This window comes from Equus caballus, chromosome X, assembly GCF_041296265.1.
Source record: "Equus caballus isolate H_3958 breed thoroughbred chromosome X, TB-T2T, whole genome shotgun sequence".
Taxonomy (NCBI): Eukaryota; Metazoa; Chordata; class Mammalia; order Perissodactyla; family Equidae; genus Equus; species Equus caballus.
In genome coordinates this window covers 104,883,269-104,907,956 of record NC_091715.1, presented here as the reverse complement: position 1 = coordinate 104,907,956, position 24,688 = coordinate 104,883,269, and the positions used below count along the sequence as shown (strand labels likewise).

Below are 24,688 nucleotides of genomic sequence, written 5' to 3'. Positions count from 1 at the left end.
CTCAGGGATTACAAGCAGGAATACATCTGGTCAACGTGATAGGGAGGCTTGTTTGCCTAGGGGACTCTATCTGCGGGAGCAGACTGGGCCAGGAACTTGCCATTAGGCCGCTCGAGGCCCTCCCGAGTTTACCAGATGTCAAGGCAGGACAAAATATTAATTTCAGCCCTCACCCTATGACACCCCCTCCACCAACACACACAAACACAGGGGCCAGGGCTCGTGGCTGAGAACTGCTTGGGACCTTAGTCCCTGGGGATGGCTGCGTGGACCCTGGGGTGGTGGCATCCCCAACCCCAGCAATTTGAGCACACACGGGACGCTATCAGGCGCCACAGTAACATATGGGCTCCATCTCAACTGGTCGCCCCCATTCCCACCACCAATCTTTGTAGGAGCCAGCCGGTAGGCAGGGCACGTGGGCAGGGGCTTAGAAGCCCAGGTCCACGTCTCCTCCAGCTGACTACTTCCAAGACGTCGCCCACTCGCCCCCACCCTCCCCGCCGCTCATGGCAGTCTGGCCACCCCGCTTACCAATAAAGAGATCCAGAACGACGTCAGGAACATCGGAACAGGTGCCCTTGGAGGTTGAAGTGGAATTTCGAGGCGGGATTGGGGTCGCTGAGCTCCAAGAGCCAGGTCCTGACGAGTAGCAGGCACACAGCGGCTCACAGCATGGCCTGATACCGTAGTTCCGACGGACGGAGAACAGGGGAGGTGGCCGCGGACCAGGGAGAAGGCGGAGGAAGGAGTGAGCCAGGTAGCGAGAGTCCAGAGGGAGCTAGGGAGGGGGCGCCAGCTCTTTGGCAAAGAGTCGCCTCTAAGGGGAGGGCATCGACGACAAGGGGAGCGGAGAGGGCGGGGATCGGTCAGGAGCCCGGAGCCCGGGAGCGGCGAGAAGAGCAAGCGGCCCAGCAGCTCCACTCCACGCAGCGCCCGCAGGAGGAACCCAGCCGCTTCCAAGCACGCTTGGTCCGCAGGCGCTTCCGGCCGCCCCTGGATGGGCGCTGAGCCGGGCGCGCGACTGGCTCCGCCCAACCCGGTGGCGGCGGGAGCCTAGCCAATCCGGCCGGTGGCAGGAGATGCACAAAAAGACGCGCGGTCCTGCCTCGTCCCGCAGACTGCGCACCACCCAGCCCTCTGGTCTGTCGGGTCTCTAGTCATTCCCAGGCCAGCTCCGGCTCCCTGGCTGCTGGAGGGCTGGGCCGGGGGTCGGCGGCTTGGGGTACCCCACCCTGCGCCTCCCGTCTGCAAAAAGGCAAAATGCGATTTTTCTCTTGGAACAGCGCATGCCCAAGAGTTTGCTCCCTGTGGACGGGAGTGCAGTGATTTGAGCGCCCGGGCCGAATCTCCGCTCTGAAAGGGCTGCACACCTTTGTGGCATCAGGAGATACTCGGCTGCTGGTCATTCCCAGAGCCTTGAGCCTTCGATGAACCCGAGTGCCTCGCCTCTCCGTGGGGTGGAGTCGGACAGCCAATAGCCAATTGTTCTCGGGGCTCTGGCCGCAGCAGGAGTGACCCTTCATCAGGACAGAAATTAGGCTCCAGGAGTCCCGGCGCCCAACAGCTAGGGGATGCCAAGTTGAAGTGAGGGTTCTTGGCTGACACCATAGAAGGGGGAAAGATGGCAAAGTTCAAAGTATCGCATCTTCAAGGGACTGGGCCCCTGGAGAACAGGCCACTTTAATGCTCCATCATTCGGGCCCAATCATGTGGAAAAGCCTGGCACTTTGACTAGAGGGCGTCTATTCTCACTACCCTCAACATCGCCCCGTGGGACAGAAGGAGCTCAGAGAATGAGGAAATGCCTCCCCTCCCTACCCTCCGTCCTTCCCATCTCAGGTCTGTGATGAAGCGGGTTCAGAAAGAGGCCTCTTCAGAGCACATAAGCCAGATGGGCAATCAACAAACAGAACTCGGTCGTGTTCACCAGCACTGGACCTGCCAGAGCAAGCCATTTAACGGTGGTGGACTCAAACTGGATTTCCAGTTCCCTCTTGGTTAACTAGAATATTCAAGGAGAAACGTCCTCCCCCTCCCGTTTTCTCCAGGATTTGGTGGAATGAGGGGGCCCAGCATATTGCAAAGCTTCAGATGCGTGGAACTCCCTGAGTGGCTGTTTTGCACAGCTCAAGGTTTAACTCTTTACTCCACCTTAATCTGCCCCCAGCTTTTTTTTTTTTTTTTTTTTTTTACCATTTTAGAGTGACACTTCTGAAAAACGTGTCCCATACTCCCCTGCCTTCTCTTAACCGGCAGAGCACCCTCACAGCTTTTTTCTCCTCTCGTTTCCCCCCTCTGTTTTCCTACTTTTGCAGTAAATGCTTTCTTCCGACATGGGTGCAAGATTAGAAAGGAAAAAACGTGGGAGGGTCCATACATTGCTAACCAACACCTACACGAGTGGGTGAGTGGAGCCCACCCCTACTGCTCTTAGTAGAGGTCTCTCCTTGTCCCTGGTCACGCAGGCATCCTTGTAGAGACAACCCTTGCTTGTCAAAACTGAAAAGGCCATTTCAGATCATTTTGTGCAAGCATCCGAATCGTACGAGTGGGGAGACCGAAGCCTAGAGAAGGAAGATGGATTGGTCCAAGGTTACATAGTGGCAGAGGCCAAAACTAGAATCCTCTTTCCAGGTTGGCCTACTTCCAGAATCCTGTGTTTTTTCCCCTCAAGTCGGCTTTGACTGGTATTTCAGGCAACCGCCAGCAGGTGGCAGTAGATTTGCTTGGCAGCAGGTCATTCCCAGCACCTGGAATCAAGTTCCACAGACCGTGGGTCCCACGTTGGTCAGGGAAAGCAAGTCTGAAGTCTTTTTCCTAGCCATCCTTGTGACTATGGAGATTGCTAAAACCTTGACTGCCGTAATGAATTCGCCTCCAGAGCTTACATCCTAGACTCACGGGACAAATAGCCAAGGGGCAACAAGAAATATGAAAAAGTCAGTCTAATCTGTACTTGTTGAGCTTTTGTCTAGTTAATTTACTAGAAAATGCATCACTATCCAGAGGGAATGGACTTCAACCTGAATACGGGGTCATGGTATAGAGGAAAGTGCCCTGACCTGGGAGTTAGCCCATCTGTGTTCCGACCCAGCTCTGCCACATGACAGTGAGGATTCCAGTTTGGCTGGAGTGTAAGGTGAATTGGGAGGTAACAAGGAGGTGAAGAGGGAAGAGGCCAAAGAATAGGTGGCACCTGGCCTAGTGAGGGCCACACACTCAGCCCACAGTGAATACCTGACCGGTGAATGAGTGAAGCAAGATGGAGAGATTTAGGTCGGATGGTCCTAACGAGGGAGTTTCATTTCTATCTTCCGTTCAACAGCATGCTTTTGGAGGATTTGTGCCGAGGAATGACACAATCAGGAAGGAACTTTCAGTTACTTTGTGAAGGAAGGACTGCAAGGAAGAGAGACGGGGGCCAAGGAGAGCAGGTCGGAGAGTGCTGCACACCTCTGCTTCTGGCAACGACAGGCTAAGTCATTTAGACAAAGCATCCCAGTGAGGAAAACTAAGACATACTGGATGAAATATAGAAAGGAATGATCTTCACTAAGAGCTAAGGAACGATGAGACTAAAATCCAGAAGACAAGAACCCAGGTGGGAAAGCCTTGCACTTAAAGCCACTTTGGCCTGAGGGCGTTTGCTGAATCCAGAAGAAAGAGTGGTGAAACTGAGCTGTGGTTTGGGTGGCCTCATGGGCAAAGGGGAAAAAAGTTGGAGCCCACGTCCGAAATGGGTAGATCTGACAAGCTCCCCAGCCACTCTAAGCTGAAACTAAGTGGCTCCCTCTTCCGGATAATGGTGAAGCAGAAGCAGCAAGCCCTTGCCCGCACTGGCAGACTAGATAGCCATCACCGGGATGACGTAAGGACCTTCAAGCCCTGACCTTGGATTAAAGTGGCCTTGGACAGGTAGTGTCCCCAGGCATTTGTCAGAAGCAAGTGAAAATACTCTCCGCAGGCAGGTTCTGTCTTCCTGGGCCTGAAATTAGTGTTGCAAATACTTTTTCAAGTATATATCAGCACATCGTCAAAGACAAGTAGGCACACAGGGAAAGAATACATGGAAAGGGACAACCAGAGGAAAAAGAGACAATGAAAACAAATCCACAAAGATTTCAGATATCAGAATTGAGACACAGACTGCAATCACTATGGTTTACTACAGTTCAAAAAATAAAAGATAAGCTTAAAAATACTTTCAGGGAACAGAAAATCATAAAAAGTGACATAGCCAGTTTGAAAACTAATCAAATAGGACATCTAGGACTAAAAATGTAACAACTGAGAGTTTACTGGATGTGTTTGACAGAAGGCTGAACACAACCATTAGATGATCATAAGTGCAATGAGGAAAAATAAATTTAGGAGAGAGTTATTGAGTTGGAAGATAGATCAGAGGAAATCATTTAGAATTCTGCCTGGAGAAGCTAATTATATGAAAAAAAGGAAAAGATAGGATAAGAGACACAATGAGCAGAGTGAGACGGTCTCATTTATGTTTAATTTAAATCCCAGAAGGACAGGGGAGAAATGGGGAAGAAGATGACAGCCCCAAATTTTCCAGAACAGATGAAAGTTGTAATCCCCAGATTCTGAAAGCCCAGTGAATTCTAGGCAGGATAAATAAAAAGAAACCCACTCTTACACATATCGTGGTGAAAGTGCAGAAAACCAGAGAGAAAGAAGGCTATGTTAACAGTCCAGGTTCGAGAAGGGAAGTGTTGACTTTGGGCGGGAGCAGAGTAGATTGAGACAAGTGGATGGGCCTCTAGACTCTGGCTTGTAGAATGCCGTTTTCTCCAACTTACCATGAAAGACTATTTTATAAGGAGGTTGTTCGTCTCATTCCTAAGCAATAGAATACAGTTGTTAACAAATCTATTTGTTAGGGCAACCCAACACCTAGGAGCTGTTCCAAATTGTCCTTGTCACACATGGAAGACCATCATCCTGTAAGTATGTGTCCCTCACCTCATGGGCTATGAAAGGGGTGAATATTCTCCACAGGAAGTGCGATGGTTAATTTTATGTGTCAACACGACTGGGCTAAGGGGTACCCAGGTAGCTGGTAGGACATTATTTCTGGGTGTGTCTGTGAGGGTGTCTCTGGAAAATATTAGCATTTGAATCAACAGACTGGGTAAAGAAGATCGCCCTCACCAATGCAGGGGGGCATCATCCATCCAATCCATTGAGAGCCTGAACAGAACAAAATGTGGAGGAAGGGTGAATTCTCTCTCTCTCTGCTTCAGCTGAATCATCCACCTTCTCCCACCTTCAGACACTGGTGTTCCTGGTTCTCCAGCTTTCAGCCTGAGACTCAGACTCACACCATCAGCCCCCTGATTCTCAGGTCTTTTGTCTCCGATTGAATTACACCACTGGCTTTCCCAGTCCTCCAGGTTTTAGACAGCAGATCATGGGACTTCTCAGCACCCAAAATCATGAGAGCCAATCCCTATGACAGATAGACAGATGATAGATAGATAGACAGATGATAGATAGATAGATAGATAGATAGATAGCTAGACAGATGATAGATAGATAGACAGATGATAGATAGATAGACAGATGATAGATAGATAGATAGATAGATAGATAGATAGATAGATAGATAGATGATAGATTGATCTTCTATTGATTCTGTTTCTCTGAAGATCCCTGACTAATACACGAATGAAAGGCAGCTGAGCTCTAAGAATAGAGAAATGTGCTTTTATCTGACTTTCTAAAGGAAAGCAGAATAAAAGTGAATCTTCGTAGAAATTCTCCTTTCTACTCATCTCCCCCGCTCAACTTTCACTCTGTGTCTAAGGAAACAGACATACAGTGAACAATGTTTGGTTCCCAGAGTGCCTTATTACAAGCTTCAGGCTCGACCATGTACATTTACTCACTGGGCTGTCTATGCTTGGCTGGCATACAATTCCCGCACGGGTTTATATGTCATAGAACTAAACACGCAATGGGCTATCTTTTGAGGGAGTGAGCTCTTGACTTGTTGCTAGAGCTGTTCATTCCGCTCCTTGTCAGAAACGTACTAGGGGAAACCCTGCTCCAGGTAGAAAGTTGTAGCAGAGATTCCGTGGTCCCCTCAACCTCTGACACTTCCTGACACCAATCTGACCTGAAAACAACTGTCTATAAAGTCTTCTAAGAAGAATTTCAAGTGTTTTGCTCAAAATCCTGCATTCATTGATAGGTTGAGGATCAAACATTCTTATGTAGCCATAAGGACCTGTCCAACCCCCCACAGAAAACTATTTCTCAAGAAAAGTTCTTGGGAGAGCAGGAAAGCCTTCTTATCTTGCCAACCCCAAGCCAATCAGAAAGCATTTGTGCTCTGCAGTCTGTCACCAACAATTCTAACCAAGTGTCACAAAGGGAGAGATTTCTGCATTTTTCATTCTGGTTTTACAGGGCTTCTCTTCGCTTTTGCTGGACTCTCACAATTTGTGTAGGTCACGGCTCTCTCCCCAAAGCCTGCTGAAACCTGTCTTTTAACACCCGTAGCATCTTCTAGCAATATCTTCCTCTCTTACCAGGGAAGGGCAGGAGCAGGGAAAATGCTCCATGAACTCTAGGACTTTTTAAAGGTTATTTTATTTTGGAGGTCATATTGGCTTTTAACTTTGTTTATTTTTCAGGTGTACGTTGTTCTATTTCAGTTTCTGTATAGATTACATCGTGTTCACCACTGATCGTCTACATATTGTCCATCACCATACATAGGTGCCCCTTTCCCCCTTTTGCCCTCCCCCAACCCCTTTTCTTCTGGTAACCACTAATCTGTTCTCCTTATCTATGTGCTTGTTTGTTTATCATCCACCTATGAGAGAAATCATAGCTATTTGTCTTTCTCTGTCTGACTTATTTCGGTTAGCATAAACCCTCAAGACCCATCCACCTTGTCACAAACGGCAAGATTTCCTCTTGTTTATGGCTGAGTAGTATTCCACTGTATATATGCACCACATTTTCTTTATCCATTCCACTATTGATGGGCACTTGGGTTGCTTCCACATCTAGGCTATTGTGTATAATGCTGCAATGAACATGTGGGCGCATAAATCTTTTTGAATTGTTGATTTCATATTCTTTGGATAAATAGCCAGTCGTGGAATAGCTGGATCATATGGAATTTCTATTTTTAATTTATTTAAGAGAATCTCCATGCTGTTTTGCATAGTGGCTGCACCTGTTTGAGTTCCCACCAGCAGCGTATGAAGGTTCCCTTTTCGCCACACCATCTCCAACACTTGTTTCTTGTCTTGGGAATTATAGCCATTCTGGTGGGCGTGAGGTGATATCTCAGTGTAGTTTTGATTTGCATTTCCCTAATGATTAGTGAAGCTGAACATCTTTTCATGTGCCTGTTGGCCATCTGTATATCTTCTTTGGAAAAATGTTTGCTCAGATCCTCTGCCCATTTATTGAGTGGGTTGTTTTTTGGTTGCTGAGTTGTGTGAGTTCTTTAAATATTTTGGAAATTAACTCCTTGTCGGGTAGATGAGGTGCAAATATGTTCTCCCAGTTGGTGGGTAGTATTTTTGTTTTGTTCATGGTTTCCTTGGCCTTGCAGAAGCTCTTTAGTTTGATGAAGTCCCCTTAGTTTATTTTTTCTTTTGTTTCCCTTGCCCGAGTGGACATGGTATTCCAAATGATCCTTCTAAGACGAACGTCCAAGAGTGGACTGCCTATGTTTCCTCCCTGGAGTTTTATGGCTTCACATCTTACCTTCAAGTCATTAATCCATTTTGAGTTAATTTTTGTGTATGGCAAAAGAGAATGGTCTAGTCTCATTGTTTTGCCTGTTGCTGTCCAGTTGTCCCAACCCCATTTATTCGAGAGACTTTCCTTTCTCCATCGTATGTACTTAGCTCCATTATCAAAGATTAGCTATTCGCAGATGGGTGGTTCTATTTTTGGACTTTCCATTCTGCTCCACTGATGTGTGCCTCTGTGTTTGTACCAGTACCATGATGTTTTGATTCCTGTAGCTTTGTAGTATATTTTGAGGTCAGGAATGGTGATGCCTCCAGCTTTGCTCTCTTGGGATTTCTTTCTGGGAATTTTCTTGCCTCATATAAATTTTAGGATTCTTTGTTCTATTTCCATGGAGCGTGTCATTGGGATTCTTCTTGGGATTGCACAGAACCTGTCGATTACTTTAGATAGTGTGGACACTTTAACCGTGTTTTTTCTTCCAACCCATGTTCATGGACTATCTTTCCAGTTCTTTATGTCATCATTGATTTCTTTCAATAATGTCTTATTGTTTTCATTATATCAGTCCTTTACCTCCTTGGGTAAATTTATTCCTAGAGATTTTATTCTATTTGTTGTTGTTGGAAATGAGATTGTATTCTTGAGTGCTCTTTCTGTTAGTTCGTGATCAGAGTGTAGAAATGCAACTGATTTTGGTAAGTTGGTTTTGTACCCTGCAACTTTGCCATAGCTGTTGATTATTTCTAAGACTTTTTTTGTGAATTCTTTAGGGTTTTCTATATACGGAATCATGTCATCTGCAAATAGTGAGAGTCTCCCTTTTTCTTTTCCAATTTGGTTTCCTTTTATTTCTTTTTCTTCCCTGATTGCTCTGTCAAAACTTCCAGTACTGTGTTGAATATGAGTGGCAAGAGTGGTCATCCTTGTCTTGTTTCTGTTCTCGGAAAATGGCTTTCAGTTTTTCTCTGTTGAGTGTGATGTTCGCTGTGGGTTTTTCATGTATGGCCTTCGTTATGTTGAGGTACTTTCCTTCTATACCCATTTTGTTTAGAAATTTTATCATCAATGCATGTTGGATATTGTCAAATGCTTCCTCTACATCTATTGAGATGATCATGTCATTTTTATTATTCGCTTTGTTCATGTTGTATATCACACTGATTGATTTGTGAATGTTGAACCATCCCCGACATCCTGGAATAAATCCCACTTGAGGGTGGTGTATGATCCTTTAAAGTATTGTTGTATTTGATTTGCTAACATTTGGTTGAGGACTTTTGCATCTATGTTCATCAGCAATATTGGCCTATAATTTTCCGTTTTTCTGTTGTCCTTGTCTGGTTTTGGTATCAGGGTAATGTTGGCCTCATAAAATGATTTAGGAAGCATCCTGTCCTCTTGAATTTCTCAGAAGAGTTTGAGAGGGATAGGAAATAATCTTCTTTGAATGTTTGGTAGGAATCACGAGAGAAGTCATCTGCTTCTGGACTTTTGCTTTTTGGGGAGGTTTTTGACTACTATTTCAATCTCTTTGCTTGTGATTCGTCTATTCAGATTCTCTTTTTCTTCTTGCTTATGTATTGGGAGGTTGTATCATTCTAAGACTTTATCTATTTCCTCCAGGTTATCCAGTTTCTTGGCATATAGCTGTTCATAGTATTCTCTTATAATCCTTTGAATTTCTGTGGTATCTGTTGTAATTTCTCCTCCTTAATTTCTATTTTTATTTAGTTGAGACTTCTCTCTTTTCTTTTTTGTGAGTCTGGGCAGGGGTTTGTCAATTTTGTTTATCTTCTCAAAGAACCAGTTCTTAGTTTCATGGATCCTTTCTATTGTTTTTCTAGTCTCTGTTTCATTTATTTCTACTCTGCTTTTTATTATTTCCTTCCTTCTTCTGAATCCAGGCTTTGTTTGTTCTTCTTTTTATAGTTCTTTTAGGTATAGGGTAGGCTTATTTATTTGCGATTTCTCTTGTTTGTTGAGGTAGGCCTCTATTGCTATAAATTTCCCTCTTAGTACTGCTTTTGCTGGATCCCATATGTTTTGGTATGTTGTGTTTTTGATTACATTTGTCTCTAGGTATCTTTTGATTTCTCCGCCAAACCAACAGTTATTCAGTGGCACGTTGTTTGCTCTCCACATATTTGATACTTTCCCAGCTTTTATGGTAGTTGATTTCTAGTTTCATAGCACTGTAGGTTGAAAAGATGCTTGATAATATTTCAACGTTTTTAAATTTATTGAGGCTTGCTTCTTTGTTTGCCAACATATTGTCTAAGTTTGAGAAGGTTCCATATGCACTTGAGAAGAAGATGTATTCTGCTGTTCTTAGATGGAATGTTCTATAAACCTCTAGGAAGCCCATCTGGTCTAGTGTTTTATTTAAGGCCAATGTTTCCTTGTTGACTTTCTGTCTGAATTCTCTTTCTGTTGACATAAGTGTGGTGTTCAGATTCCCTCCTACTATTGTGTTGCTGTCAATTTCTCCTTTTAGGTCTGTTAAGGTTTGATTTATATATTTTGGTGCTCCTGTGTTAGGTGCATATATATTCATAAGTGTTACGTCTTCTTGGTGGAATTTCCCTTTTTTCCTTATATAATAGCCATCTTTGTCTCTCAGGATCTTTCTTTGCTTGAAGTCTGCTTTGTCTGAGATGACTATGGCTACACCAGCTTTCTTTCGTTTGCCATTTGCTTGGAGTATCTTATTCCATCCCTTCACTCTGAGCTTATGTTTGTCTTTAGAGCTGTGTTTCCCGAAGGCATCATATTGTTGGGTCTTGTTTTTAATCCAGCCAGCCCCTCTGTTTCTTTTGATTGGTGAATTCAATCCATTTACATTTAGAAGGATTATTGAAATATGAGAGCTGAATGTTGCCATTTTATCTTTTGTTTTCCAGTTACTTTATATTTCCATTGTTTCTTTCCTTTGTATTTCTTTCATTTCCCTTGGGTGGTTTTCCCGGTTTTCACTTTATTTATGATTTGGGACTCTACTCTGATTTCTCGTTTTGTAGTTACAATGAAGCTTGTAGCAAAGATCTCATAGATGAGATAGTCCAATTTCGGATAGCCTCTTACGTCCATTAGCCTATGCAGGTTCCATCCCTTACCTCTTCGCCTTCTATGTTGTCATGGTCACAAATTTTTCTTTTTTGTGTTGTGATTTTGTGACCAAATTGAAGTGGTTATAGTTATTTTTCATGCTTTCTTTCCCTTTATCCTTTGTTTTAGACTTGATTGCTAACTTATTCTGATACAGAGCTGCAGTCTTCTGATTTTGTCTGTCTATTTAACTCCTTGCTCAAAGATTTGTTAAGCTTTGCCTTTTCGTCTCAGGTAGGAAGGATCACTTCATCATTTCTTGTAAGGCGGGTCTAGTGGCAGTGAGCTCCCTCAGGTTATGTTTGTCTGTGGAAGCTTTTATTTCTCTGGCATACCTGAAGGATAATCTTGCTGTATAGAGTATTCTTGGGCAATAGTTTTTGTCTTTCAGTATTTTGAATCAGTCATTCCACTCCCTCCTAGCCTGTAAGGTTTCTGCTGAGAAATCCACTGAAAGCCTGATGAGGGTTCCTCTGGAGGTTATTTTCTTCTCACTTGCTGCCTCTCCAATTTTTTCTTTGTCATTGACTTTTGACAGTTTTAATATTATGTGCCTTGGAAAAGCTCTTTTTGCCTTGATGTACTTAGGAGTTGTGTTAGCTTCATGTCCTTGTATATCCAGTTACTTCCCCAGGTTTGGGAAATTCTCAGCTATTATTTCTTCGAGTAAACTCTCTGCTCCTTTCTCCCTCTCTTCTCCTTCAGCCAAACCTATAATCCTTATGTTACTTTTCCTAATTGAGTGAGATATTTCTTGAAGAATTGTTTCATTTTTTCAAAATCTTAGTTCTCTCTCTGCTTCCACCTGGACCATTTCTACGTTTCTATTTTTGAGTTCACTGATCCTCTCCTTCATAAGGACCTCTCTATTTTTATGCATTCGACATCATTTTTATCTCATTCCTTGTGTTCTTCATATCCAGAACTTTTGTTTGTTTTTTCTCTAGAGCTTCAATCTCTTTGGTGAAGTATTCCCTGTGTCCGCTAATTTTATTCCTATGCTCTTGGAACTGTCTTTGTGAGTTTTCTTGTATCTCATTGAGTTTTTTATCACAGCTCTTTTTAATTCTCTGTCAGTCAAATTGTTATCTTCTGTGACTTTGAGGTGGGTTTCTGGAAAGCTATCATTCTCCTGTTCTGCTGTGTTACTGTAACTCTTCATGGTGTCTGAGGAATTGATCCTCTGCTTGCACATTGGTGGTAGTAAGCACCGTTCTTATTTGGGTACAACCTTGGTTACTTTGGTTCTGAGCTGCTTCTGGTTGTATTTGGGGGCCTGAACTTTCCAGCCTCCACTGTCTCTGCTAGAGGCATCATCGGTACCCTCCTTGTGCCCCTTGCGCCTCTGAGGTTGCTGGTGTCTTGTTGCTCTTGATGTCACTGCAGTCTTAGGTGTTGCCACCAAGGTCACCAGGCTTTGAGTACTTCTGCTGCTTCTAGCGTTGCCTGGGTGTCGTGTTCCCCCACTTGCCCTCCAGGGCCTCTTCACGGCCTCAAGTGCCACAACCCCATGTGCCAGCTCTGCTGCTGTGCCTGGATTATCCAGGAGTCCCGGCAGCACCACTCCTAGGATAGCTGGGTTCACAGGTGTCACTGTTGCTGTTGGTGGCTCGGGTTCTAGTATGCAGCTCCTGCTTCTGACAGAGCCATTGTTGGTGTTGCCACCACTGGGGGTGGTGTGTCAGGTTCTGCCGTGGTTCCTGCAGCCTCAGGCCACAGGAGCCACCTGCCACTCCTGGGGGAGGAGTAGGGGCTAAACTTCAAGTGTTGTTGCTGGCCTTGCTATCTCTGGTCACTGGTGCCTGCTGCTGTGCTTTTTGGAGACCTCAGGTCAGGGCACCCTGGTCCTGACAGTGAAATCTGCATCTTGTTTGCTGTCCCTACTGCTGAAGAGACCAGCGCCACTGCCAGGGGAGTGGAGGATGTCAGGTTGCCAGCTCGGCTCTGTGTCCTGGAGCCTCAGGATGTGTGTGCCACCCACCAGTGCTGAGGAGATGCAGGGGATAAGCCAGGTGTTCGATGTTTGCCCTTGTAGCCTGTGGTCACTGGCATGCCCAACAGTGTGAGGATCCACATTTTGGATCACCACCACTGGGGGAGAGGGAGGAGGCTGCTCCCCTATCCCAATGCCTCCTGGAGGTCCAGTCTACCCACGTTCAGATGTATAGATGCATGGATTACTGAGGCATTCTGATGAGCTGTGGGGGGAGTCCTTTTTTGGTCACCGGGTGTCTGACTGGTCCTTACTTAGAAGGGAGAGACAGAGGTAACGGCTCAGTTCACCATGATGCTGATGTCACGCCACTACTCTGAGGTTTTTCTCCCAGTGACCTGTAGCATAGTGTACTAAAAAGGGCATTGAACTACAAATCTGAAGGTCTAGTGTCACAGCCTCTGAATCTCAGTTTCCTTGAGATGAACAGGAATAATATGGAGGTGTTGATAAGGCCTATTTTTAATAGAACAACCCTGACAGAAAAGAATCCTTGTCTGTCCCAGCTTCCTGGCTCTGGGACTTCACCTTCCTCATTGGGCCTTGATCAGGTTTCTCTAACTCCCATCTGGAAGGGCTGTTGTCACTACCACTTCAAGCCACCAGGGGTCCTCAGCTCTCATGGTCTAGTTGTGGAATGCGCCTTTCTCTTTAGGTAATTTTTTCCCTGAATTCAGGCAAGCCAGGCTGACATTTATCAACGGAACATTCTTCAGAAGCTCAGTGTGACAGAGGCGGATCAACACAGGGAGCAGAGACTCTACTGAGGGAGGAGGTTTTAGGGCACCAATGAATAGACCTCGACTTCTACACTGGAGTCCTAGCTGCCACGAGCTGCTCTGCCCTTCAGTGGGGCTGCTGCTGGCAGGCCTCTAGTCACCCCCTGCCCCTGCTCTGGTTCCCAGGCGATGAGAATCGGGGGTCTTGTACAAACGGTCAATGGCAGCCCCTGGAGTTGGGCAGGGCACGGCCTGTGGTGCCATATGTTAGAGAGATTTTTTCCTTACCGGCACTCCAGCCTCTCCTCCACACTCTGTGGGCTCTGACAATCTCACTGAGTCCCGTTGCATTCTGTCCAATGAGCATTGCTTTCAGGGCAGCTTCATATGCCTTCTGTTTTACAATACTAGGTGGGAGAAACGTTCCCCAGTCAGATACAATGTCCAGCCCCACAATAAGGTCAGGTAAAAGAGATGCAGCCACTTCACATAAAGCCTCTTCAAACATACCATTTCTCTTACAAACTTTTACCTGACTTCCATTAATCCTTACATTCCCGACTGTAGCCTCCTTTAGGCCGTCATCAACAGGTTTTGGTTTCACAATACTAGGTAGGGGAAGTGTTCCCCAGCCAGACATAATATCCATTCCTATAAGACATCCAAGCAAACAAGACACGGTTTCTGTATATAAAGCCTCTTTAAACATTTCAAATTTCATAGCCTGGTTGACTCTTACACTTTTATGTTCTCTCAGTCTAATTGGAGCCCATGTCAGGGCATCGCCAATGGGTTTTGGTACCACAGTGCGTGAGGCAACTATATCAAGTGATGCAGGGTTGGTGAGCCAAGCAGTCGAAAGAAAGATTTCTTGGACTCTCACCGTCTGGCAGTAGTGCTCCTTTATTTAGAGAATAGCATGGGGCCAGGACCCATGGGCAGTCAGAGCTGCTGCTGCACGGGGCCAGGACCCATGGGCAGTCAGAGCTGCTGCTGCACGGGGCCAGGACCCATGGGCAGTCAGAGCTGCTGCTGCACGGGGACAGGACCCATGGGCAGTCAGAGCTGCTGCTGCACGGGGCCAGGACCCATGGGCAAGAGGAGCTGCTGCTGCACGGGGCCAGGACCCATGGGCAAGAGGAGCTGCCACTGCTGCTGCTGCTGCTGCTGGAATGGGGACAGGACCCATAGGCAGGAGGAGCTGCTGCATGGGGACAGGACCCATGGGCAGTAATAGTTGCTGCTGCGTGGGGACAGGACCCATGGGCAGTAATAGTTGCTGCGTGGGGACAGGACCCACTGGCAGGAGGATCAGTTGCAGAAAACATGATTTGAGGGTAGGGCTAAATTTAAGGCATAGGTATGTGAGTTATCTCTTTACAAGACAAAGGAAAGAATATGTAAAAAGAGTTGTTAAAATGGTAGCAGTGCCGGTAGGGTCTGGTTATTGGGTGGTCCAAAACTTTTAGATAAGAATCAAACCGGATTCAGTACATGGCAGAAGCCACCACCTTAAATATTATCTTCAGCTAAAGACAAAGGAGGATGTTGGTGGTGGGGGGAGTCAGCTACATGAGGTCACCAGACAAGCACAAGAAACAAGACTTAAGTCCTTGCCGTCTCCATTAAGAGTTTCTAGAGATAAGGTCATCCCCCCTTCCTCCTGGTGCAGAGAGGGAGACAGCCCCCGCAGATGGAGACTTCCTTCACAAATGCAAATGTCTCTAATCAAAGGGCAAGCAAATTCCACTCCTCAGAGCCTCCTTCTCATCTGCAGTTTTTAACAGTAACCAGCCTAAAATAATCCTGATCATCAAGGACTCCTGGAGACTTCTCTTTTCCACCCACTGACCATCTTACTCACCCTTGTGCAAAAGGCTTTGGGTCCCCAGTGAGGAGGCAAGCCAAGGGACTCTGGCCCTTTTGTCAGTCTTCAACTTGTTTAATCTTCCTAACCATTGCCACAAACACAAGCGATTGTCGGTCAGGTTTCTCCTTGTAATCTCTGCCTTCAGGCTTTCAAACTTTTTCCAAATTGGGATACACCTAGTTGACTTGTCTGGAGCCCTTTAATCTTGGTGGACCAGCAGGGGGACCCTTTTGCCTTTCCAACCTTTGGTAGTGCTGTATGAATACCTTGGTTCTGACCTCATTGATGTCCATTTTATTCCTCCCAGTTCTTCAAATTCATCTAAAGATTTCCACTCTCCTGGGACAAGTCCTGTGACTCTTGCCTTTCTGTTTCCTCTCTGTTTCACTCCTATCAATATTTGCTTGATTCACACTAGCCTTTAATAACCGTTTAGAGATTTTCACCCAGCTAAAACCAGTCTCTTGATTGTCTCCTCTGCCTTTCCCCATTCTGTTGTTAATCAACCTAATATTTTTCTTGGCAGTTGTAAAGCCCATGAAGGGAAACTGAGACAGCAAATTCAATAAGGCTTCCTGAACTGTCCCTCACTTTTGCAGCTGCATGGTTATATGGGGTGCCCACATGAAAGTGGTCCCCTTAACCATAATATTTACCATGACCTGAGTAATGGGCATATTCAGCGGGTGAATATCCGGGTCATCATAAGGCCAGTCCCACATGGCTTGCATGTGAAGCCACTCTCGTATTCCATTTTAGTAAAGGTTCCTCAGGAAGCTGACAATATCCATCTATAAAATGAAACAGTTCCTTCCCACTGTACCTTCTGGTTTCAATAGTTTTTTGGTTTTGTGCTCCACCCATGTTGACTACCTTCTTGGTGACCAGAGGTCTTAGAGGTACTTTCCATTGTCCCGGCATAATTTTTGTTTTGCGGGGTGGCTTTGAGGCCAGTGACTGGATTCTGAGCTTAGTCTAGCATCGAAATCATACCTAGTACTTTCTTTTAATTTTATGTTAGCTATGACAGATAACAATAACAAAGAGACTGAATATTTTGCCTTTCTCTTCTTAATTTGCATTTCCCTATGCATCCAGTGAACCAACTGCCTGTGATTTGGATCCGTCTCCAAATTCCATTGGTGACGTTTACCTTTAGTAACTGAGTGTGGCACAGCTCCTGGTCCACATCATGGGGGACCACGTTGCCATGCCGGAATCAAAGGTTCATGTCCCACCTTTTCATCCTTTCTCTTCCCAAACCATGTGATTTTATGAGTCAAGGCTGATGTGGCAAGTCCCACTTCCCTGACACCACCTGTATTCGAATTATCCCAGTTTTTCCTCCCGTGTATCCTTTACTCTCATGCAGAACTCTACTTTCACACTCACAACACTTCTGACACCAGATTTGTGTATGTGTGTGCAGGGGGAGGGGATCCCCACATGCGAGCAATTCTGCGACACCACCTGGGTGTGCTACACTGATGATTTGCATATATTTTCTCCCATTCTGTGTGTTGCCTTTTTCTTTTTTGGAAATTACAAGTTGTTTATTGAATCACAATATCATCTTATATAGTGCTAAAAAGGAAGTAAAATTAAGCCAACCTTATATCTATATTTTGATTTTACTCTGTTTTTAATACTATATATTTTGTAAAATATATTAATATCAAAATGAAACAGAAACAATTAAAAGAATATAAAGTTGTCAATGCATAATTTAAAGGATAGAAAGCTTAATATCATAAATTTATTTAGCCAGCTAAAACATGCCTTCAAGGAAGGCTGAGGAGCTTATCTAGAAACCATCTGTAGCCTTTAGCATATGAACTAATTCACAATATAGCGTCTGCACCCGATTTATGGAAATTTCTGGCTTTTCAAATTTCTCCTATTTTTTCAAATGTTTCTGCTGCAGTACATTAAGACAATTTGCAAATGATAAAATATTTTACCAAAAACATTTCAGCAATACGTCTTAAAATTTATGTCTGCATAGACAGAAAGAACCTAATCTTACTGCCTTAAAAAAAAAAGTTGAGAATCTTTGGTAGACGATTACCAGCCAGGCATGACATCCGGGAACCACGTTCTTCCCAGGTATTTGGAGGCTTCAGCGTGAATTTTATCCAGGCTGTAATCCCCATCGGGGTCAGAACCTCCTCCATCACAGAGAGCTGCGCGAGCCTCCTCCCACCCAGCCTTACAAACTCAACCACGGCACTGCAGCGAACTTCACATGCACTGAGGCCCAAGGCTGTTCAGTTTTTACAGTGTTGAGCAATACAGATCAGCTCATTACCAAGAGTCTGAAGAACGTTTGCACACACCACTAACTCAACTAGGCGTGGGCAGTTAGGACCTATCCGTCCTAGGACCGCTTTGCTTACTGACCGACAGAAATAAAGATGAGTGACAGGGGATTCTTCTGTGAAGAATGTCTCAAATTCCTCTTCGTTTAAAAAGAAGCATATGACAACATTAACTCCAGGGGAGTGTTTAATAAGTGCATCTCAACTTTGTTTTTTAATGGAATGAAATTTAATTTGTCCAGGATTTTCACTCACAACATCAATTCGAAGATGTTCAAGGTTAACATGAGTCTCACTTGAAAGGGCCAGGAGAAGTTCATCACTTGGAATGTAATAATTCAATGCCAGTTCTCTAAGGCCTTGACAATGATCAGCTACACAAAGGATTCCATCAGATGAAACATAAGGACAGCTGCTCATTTTTTGGAGTGTTAGAGTATCACTATTATTGGCCACCAGGACCTTCAGTGAAGGGTCATCCATGGGTGGGTCTTCAACTTTGATTGATGATAATGATTTTGAGTTGACACAAGCAAGTGTAAGTGCTGACACAAAATGAGACTTTGACACGTTCATAAAACTTGGATTGGCCCTAGAAATCAAGCCCAAGGTGTGGAGAACCATTTCCCAGCTGAGAAAGTATATCACAGGCAGCCTCTGCTGATTCAGTACTGCTATCAACCTTAAAGCTGACATACTGGAGACAGGCAACATGCCTTTTAAAGATCTGCTGAATGAGATCACGAGGAGTGGCTTGAAAAGACAAAGTCGCTGATTGGTTCAGTTCAAATTCAAACTTTCTCCAATGGTCAGGGATATGAAAAACTTCATTCCATCTCCTACATACAGAAGATGCGCGGGCCTGATCTGGTGGGCTCTGGTGGCATCCCGGGGAGAGGGGGGACCTCCCTGGAGACCGAGACATTGCTCTGACCTGGTCCAGGCGTGCTGACACAGACCCCGGTGGGCACCATTGAGGTTCCTCCGCTGTGTGTTGCCTTTTCAGTCTCTTGATGGTGTCCTTTAACGCCCAAGGGTCTTTAATTTTCATGTAGTCTAATCCATGCATTTTTGCTTTTGTTGCCAGCTCTTTTGGTGTCACGTCCAAGAATTCATTGCCAAATCCAATGTCATGAAGTTTTTCTCTTATGATTTATTCTAAGAGGTTTATAGTTTGAGCTCTTAGGGTGGGTCTCTGATCCATTTTGAGTTAACTTTTGTATATGATGTAACATAAGAAAAATTTGGTTTTTAACGTTTGACGTTTGCATTGACTATTAGGCACATCAATGATTATGTTGAACGGGAATTTGAATATACAGTATCCCCCTTCTCTGTACAGCACATTGCTACTTTTCCTTTAAGACCCAGCCCAGCTGTTATGAAGTCTTCTGGACACTAAGAGAGGAGAACTTCCAGAGGTTGGAGGTCATAGAAGACAAAGACATGGAGGAGGCCATCAGATTTGTTGATTAGAAGGCTCATTGGTGAGCTCTGAGAGAGCAGAAGGCTGAGCACCATGTAAGCCAAGAGAGGGTAAGGACAGGCACTTTTTCCAAAGGCTTGGCTATGTGGCCTTCTTCGCCTTTTACTTTGATTGCCTTGTCAGCATTTCTCAAGTGTTTTCATGGTGAAAGAGATCCAGAAGGTTTGTGTCTCCAGCGGTACCTTAAAGAGGCCACCCTCTTTCCGGGAAGGGATGTCATAACTCTGGTGGTGGGTGGGATTTACAGACAGACAGATTTTGGCTTAGACTAAGTTCTAATGGACGGAACATCAGAGCCAGATAGACTTAAGAGTTCAAATCCCAGCTGCACCACTCAGCAGCTGTGTGACCCTGGATAAGTCACTTTCTTGGATCCTCATTTTCCTCTGTCAATTAGGTGTTGTGAGGGTTAAATGAGATCAAGTAAGCAAAGATACCGAGTGGGTACACAGCAGAACAGAGTGGTGACACACTAATTGTTAGGGAAGGATGGATAATGAGAAACAATATTCAGCACAGGCCCCAAATGGAATGAGGTCCCTGTCATCGGAGACGTTCAGGGACAGACTACCTGACTACTTAGTGGGAACTTTATGCAGAGGCGTCTAATGGTTTTGCCAGCTGTATGATGAAGTCGTTCCAATCTTCGATTTTAGACTTCTGAGAATCCCAAGCTATAGAAATGCAGACACAAAAGATGTTACTGAGACCACCCTGCTAATAGTGGAGGCTGCACGCCCAAATGAGGTCTTTCTGGGACAATTGGGCTCTTAGGGTGAGGGTGAATACCATCCAAGGGACTGTGTGTCTATGTGTGGGGTGAGGGGTAGCGCAGTACTGTCTCAGATTTGAGACCGCACTGCCAGCTGCGCTGTCTGCTGCTGCCATCTGGCATTTTGCCTCAGCACTGCACGGCATTCCAATAATCAAATAAGCCCCCGAAGTGATTGTGTGTTCATTTTACCCCTTGACTCAGTCAACTGGGGCATCCCATACTAATCTCTCATTTACTTTTTTGTGGTTTTATCATAACTGACTCCCATTTGGGGAGAAGTCTGTAGGTGTTGGTAAAGTGAGAAAGAGTGTTTCCTGATTATCTAGGCCTTTGTGTGTGGCTCACAATATCTTTGTCAGCTTTGTCCTCCAAAGCTAAGGCCACGATGCTTCTCCCCACTGCACCCTCTTCATGCCGCTGCTGCTGGCCCCAGTGCACGCCTTCATCCCTGACCTAGGCTTTTGCAAAAGCCTTTTCGTTGGTTTTCCACCCCTGGTGTTCACCCCTCTTTAATCCTTTCAGCCTCCAAGCCATTTACTGACTCCAACCTACCCTTGTAGCTTGCTCCTCTCTGCCCTTCCGCTCATGCACACTTGGCTCAAACCTAATGGGGCATCTGGCCTTTCCCTGAGCAACTCTCTCTTGCAGCTATCCAGTTTTCCTTCTTCTGCCAAAATCCCACCTTTTTTTGTAAAGCCCATACCATATACCCTTCTCCCCAAAGCCAGCTGTAAGGTCTCTAACTGTGTGTGCACTGTGTGGCTCTCTTTGTGCCCTGATCACACAGTACCTTCTATTTAGAGTTCTGTGTTTGCCGGTCTTATTTCCCTTGAAAGTCTGTAAGCTTCACTTCAGGCATCCGTAGCTGTGTTCTCTCCACATTCCTTCTCATTTTCAAAACAAGCTCTTTTTACCCACCATGATTTCTCCCCTGAGTCCCTACTACATTTAACAAATAAACAAATAACCCTAATCAAGGGTTGTGCGGGTTATACTGAAAAGTAATTTCAACACCTGACATCTTAAAAGACATATTATGGTAGTCATTCTAGGTACTTATTGACCTTGTAGAAGTCTGAGTGGGGAAAAAAAACCAGGCTACAATTGATCAGTTCCACCAAATGTTGCCTGGGTGCTCCTAATCAGGAAGGAGCCACATTTGCTCTTCTCGTGTACCTTTTCCCTTTTTAGAAATGTCAAGCCCAAAGGGGAAGGTTGCTTGAACGATTTATTTGATTTATTTCTTAGCTTGTGAACCTGACTAACTTAAGCCACTGTCTTATTCTTGGGCATCATGGAATTTTAAAGACATGAGCCATTCTCTAGTTTGTTCTTCAGGATGTGGGCATATTGCCATTTAATCCCTTGAATGTACACAGTGGGCTAACATAGACAACAGAGGTGAGTGCAACATTTACTTGGGAAGCATCAATTTCCTTAAAACAAGATGAGAAGAACCCACCACAGCTCTTCAAACAGCTTCCATGTTCCTGATGTTGTTTATGAGAACATTCCTCATTTCACGGTGGATTGGTTCCCCCAGACTTTGTTTCTCGTGCAGGGAGTATATTGAGTTAGGTGGGGCATGAAGGGTCAATGGGCCTTAGTAGATAACCAGCCACCAAGGCTATGTTTGTTAATGCCGACATGACTCATGTAGAGCAAAGGGCATTCGGAACAGGATGCACACATATGCAAGTGCGCAAACCTGTTCCAAAAGCTGTTAGGTGTGGAAAAGCTTCGCTGTGGACCTGCAGATCCTATTTAGGAGTCAGCTATGGAAATGAAGTCAGAGTGACCCTCCTTGTGTTTTATTGTAGGCCAACTTGCTACGAGAGCTTCTTTCCACCGAAATGCTTTATTATGGCAGTCTGCTTATGCAGAGCTTCACTTTGGACTTAGTAAGAAATAAGCGGAAGTGCCTGTTTCAGCATGAGGATTGTGTCTGGAACTTAATTTGCAAAAAGTACTCTCTACCCCAGCCCACTGGTCAGAAAATGACCACCCTCCTGCAGAGGACTAATGATAATAGTTTAATCCTCACTACAGCCCTGGTAGGTAGGTATTATTCTTCCCAGTTTCCAGCAGGAGGGGAGATGATCGAGTACAAGTCAGAGCTCAGACTCTGAAGCTAGACTGCACGGGTTTGAACCCCAGCTCTGCCACTCACTATCTGTGTGTTCTTAAGCAAGTTGCCTAAATTCTCTGTATCTCAGTTTCCTCATCTCTAGAGTGAGATGACAATAGAACTTCCAGATAGGGTAACATGAGTTAATTCATGGAAAGCACCTAAAACTATTGCTGAGCACACGGTCAGTGCTAAAAAAAATGGAAGACCTTCTTCTGGAGTTAGGTGGCCATTTTCTGGTCAGTCAATAGGACAAGCCAGAAGGAAAACTGTGGGTCACTGGAGCAGGCTGGAAGGAAAAATGTGGGTCACTGGAGCAGGCTGGCCTTTTCCATCGTTCCTGAGATGAGCTGTGTGACTCTGGCTGGGGGCAGGGGCAGGCACACAGAAGAGCTGGAGAATGCAGTCCAGGGGGAGCTAGTAGTGCCTGGGATGTGTCCCAAATGTGTCTGCCACAGCCTGAAGCTCCAGGAATCCAGGAGATGAGAAAGAGCCCTGTCCTACGCAGGCTCCAAGAAGAGTTGAAAACTCCAAGGAATATACAAAGTGCGAAGCTCCATAAATCACACTAAATTCATTTCTGAACTACTACTTTACCCTCTTAATTTAGAAGTGGGAATTTGCAAAGCAGCTGACTGCTCATCGTAATTTTTCTTGGGGAGACCTGAAGCACAGTTTCTGGCTTAGCTGGCAGGGGTGTCAAACACCCGAGTTACATGGAACCATCTTGTCCTCTTACCTTACACTTTCTAATGATTGGACTTGGCGTTTTATTGTCATCACAGAACTTAAATGTTTCAAATATAATTTTGTTCAAAGTGCTCAGTCCACAGTGAACTACCCAGTTTTCCCCACTTACTTTTCAGCCGCACTCTCAGGTGGTGTCTACAGCAGCCACTTCAGCATTTCCACCTTTCTGTGCACAGGTTCGTAGCTGCTATTCATGTGGACACAGGCTGGTTCACAAGGGAGCACAGGACAAAATGTAGGATTTCTGCCTGTTTCTGATTTGCTGTAATAAGGGATGTGTGCTTAGGGCAATCATTCCCACGGAGGGTAAGGGGGAAATTTAGTCGAACATAATGTGTGTGGGCCTGACTAAGGCTCAATCCAATCCCATGCCCTTCACTTGGCGTTGGAGTCCAGTCTCTGACTGCCCAAAGGGTTTCACAATGCGTGCTGGGAGATGTGGCCCCAGCCGGCAACACTGGCAATAAGCGAGGAGTCATAAGAGCGTCTCAGCAAGAGAAATTCACCAGGCCACTGAGCTGGCGAACTCAAGTGATCCACTATTCCTTCATTCGTCGCGATAACCATATTTCTTGACAGAGCACCACGTGCCAGATACTGTGCCATGCACAGCCAGACACACATCCTGGCCCTGAGGAAATGATCGTTCAGTAGAAGTATAGATAATGAAACAAGAGATTCCAATACAGTGTGATACTCTGACACACGTAAGAGGAGCTCCTAAACCAAGCTTCACTGTCTGGGGCAGGGGTGAAAGGAAGTATTAATCTTCATATATATATATATATATATTTTATTGAGTAAAACATAAATTTAAATGTAAAATGTAAATCCAACCACGTTTCAACACCTTTGCTTTTTTCATTCTGTCCAAGCCACCATCATCTCTCAGGTGGACTACTCAATAACCTCCTAACTGGCTTACTCTCTTCCAGTTCCGTATCCTACAGCAAGTAACATTGATTAGCTCACTTGACTCCCTTCCAACCCCAATCACAGCAAGTAAGGCTTGGGAGAGGTTGGAAAGCTCGTCTACATTTCCAGAACTCTGCCCTTCTGGCCTGGATTACACAGATGACTTAGCCTCCGCCAAGCAGGTAAACCTGCCTGAGATTTGGAAGGGGAGGTGAGGTGTAGCCTGTGCTGCTGCTGCTTCTGTGGTTTCTGATTTCTGCTAGTGAGCACGGTCTTGGAAGCGTTTGCTTCTTCTGCATCAGCAATAATAGAGGCCCCAGGGGACAGTTCCTAGTTTTGTGGGTATTGAAAGGCAAAGCATGGGACACCTACTTTGCTTATGTAGATGGAGAGTGAGGCAGTGTGGTCTTGAAGCTGAAGCTTGTGATGATCTGAGCAGAGGCTGAGTAGTCCTGGGCCAGCTGTTAGGGCAACAGCTTCCTCGCTCTCCACGCTCCTGATTGTACGAGTTCTGTGGTATTACTCAGGAAAGTAGTTCTGGAAACACAACCTACAGTCTCTTCTTCAGGCTCTTTTAACACCTTTGTAATCACCAAATTCCCCCTTCTGCTTAAATGCATGAAAGTGCTTTTGGCTACCTGTAACAGAGCTCTGCGTTCTACTCTCTACACAGAAGGCAAAGGAAATAGTTTAAAAATGAAAGCAAGATCCTGTAACCTCCTTGCTTGAAACCCTCCAGTGGCTTCCCATTCTACTTATAAAAAAAGACCAATCTCGTAATTTCCTTCCACTCTACCCTGGACCACTTGGCTGAAGCTCTCCTTGCTTCTTGCTGTTCCTCAAACACACCAAGAACACTCCTGCCTCAGGGCTCCGTGTTTCCTGTTCCCTC

The 24,688-nt window shown here is 45.2% G+C and overlaps 1 long non-coding RNA gene and 1 pseudogene across 1 annotated transcript in view; both read right to left on the bottom strand.

Moving 5' to 3' along the window:
- LOC138922008 (uncharacterized) overlaps nucleotides 1–1,419 on the bottom strand; it is a 42,304-nt gene extending 40,885 nt beyond the window's left edge. The window contains exon 1 of the long non-coding RNA XR_011435097.1: nucleotides 535–1,419. This is a non-coding gene — a long non-coding RNA (uncharacterized lncRNA). The remainder of the gene's footprint in view (nucleotides 1–534) is intronic.
- Nucleotides 1,420–17,488: 16,069 nt separating this feature from the next.
- LOC100061209 (F-box/LRR-repeat protein 21 pseudogene) lies at nucleotides 17,489–18,811 on the bottom strand (annotated as a pseudogene).
- Between the last annotated feature and the right edge of the window lie 5,877 nt (nucleotides 18,812–24,688).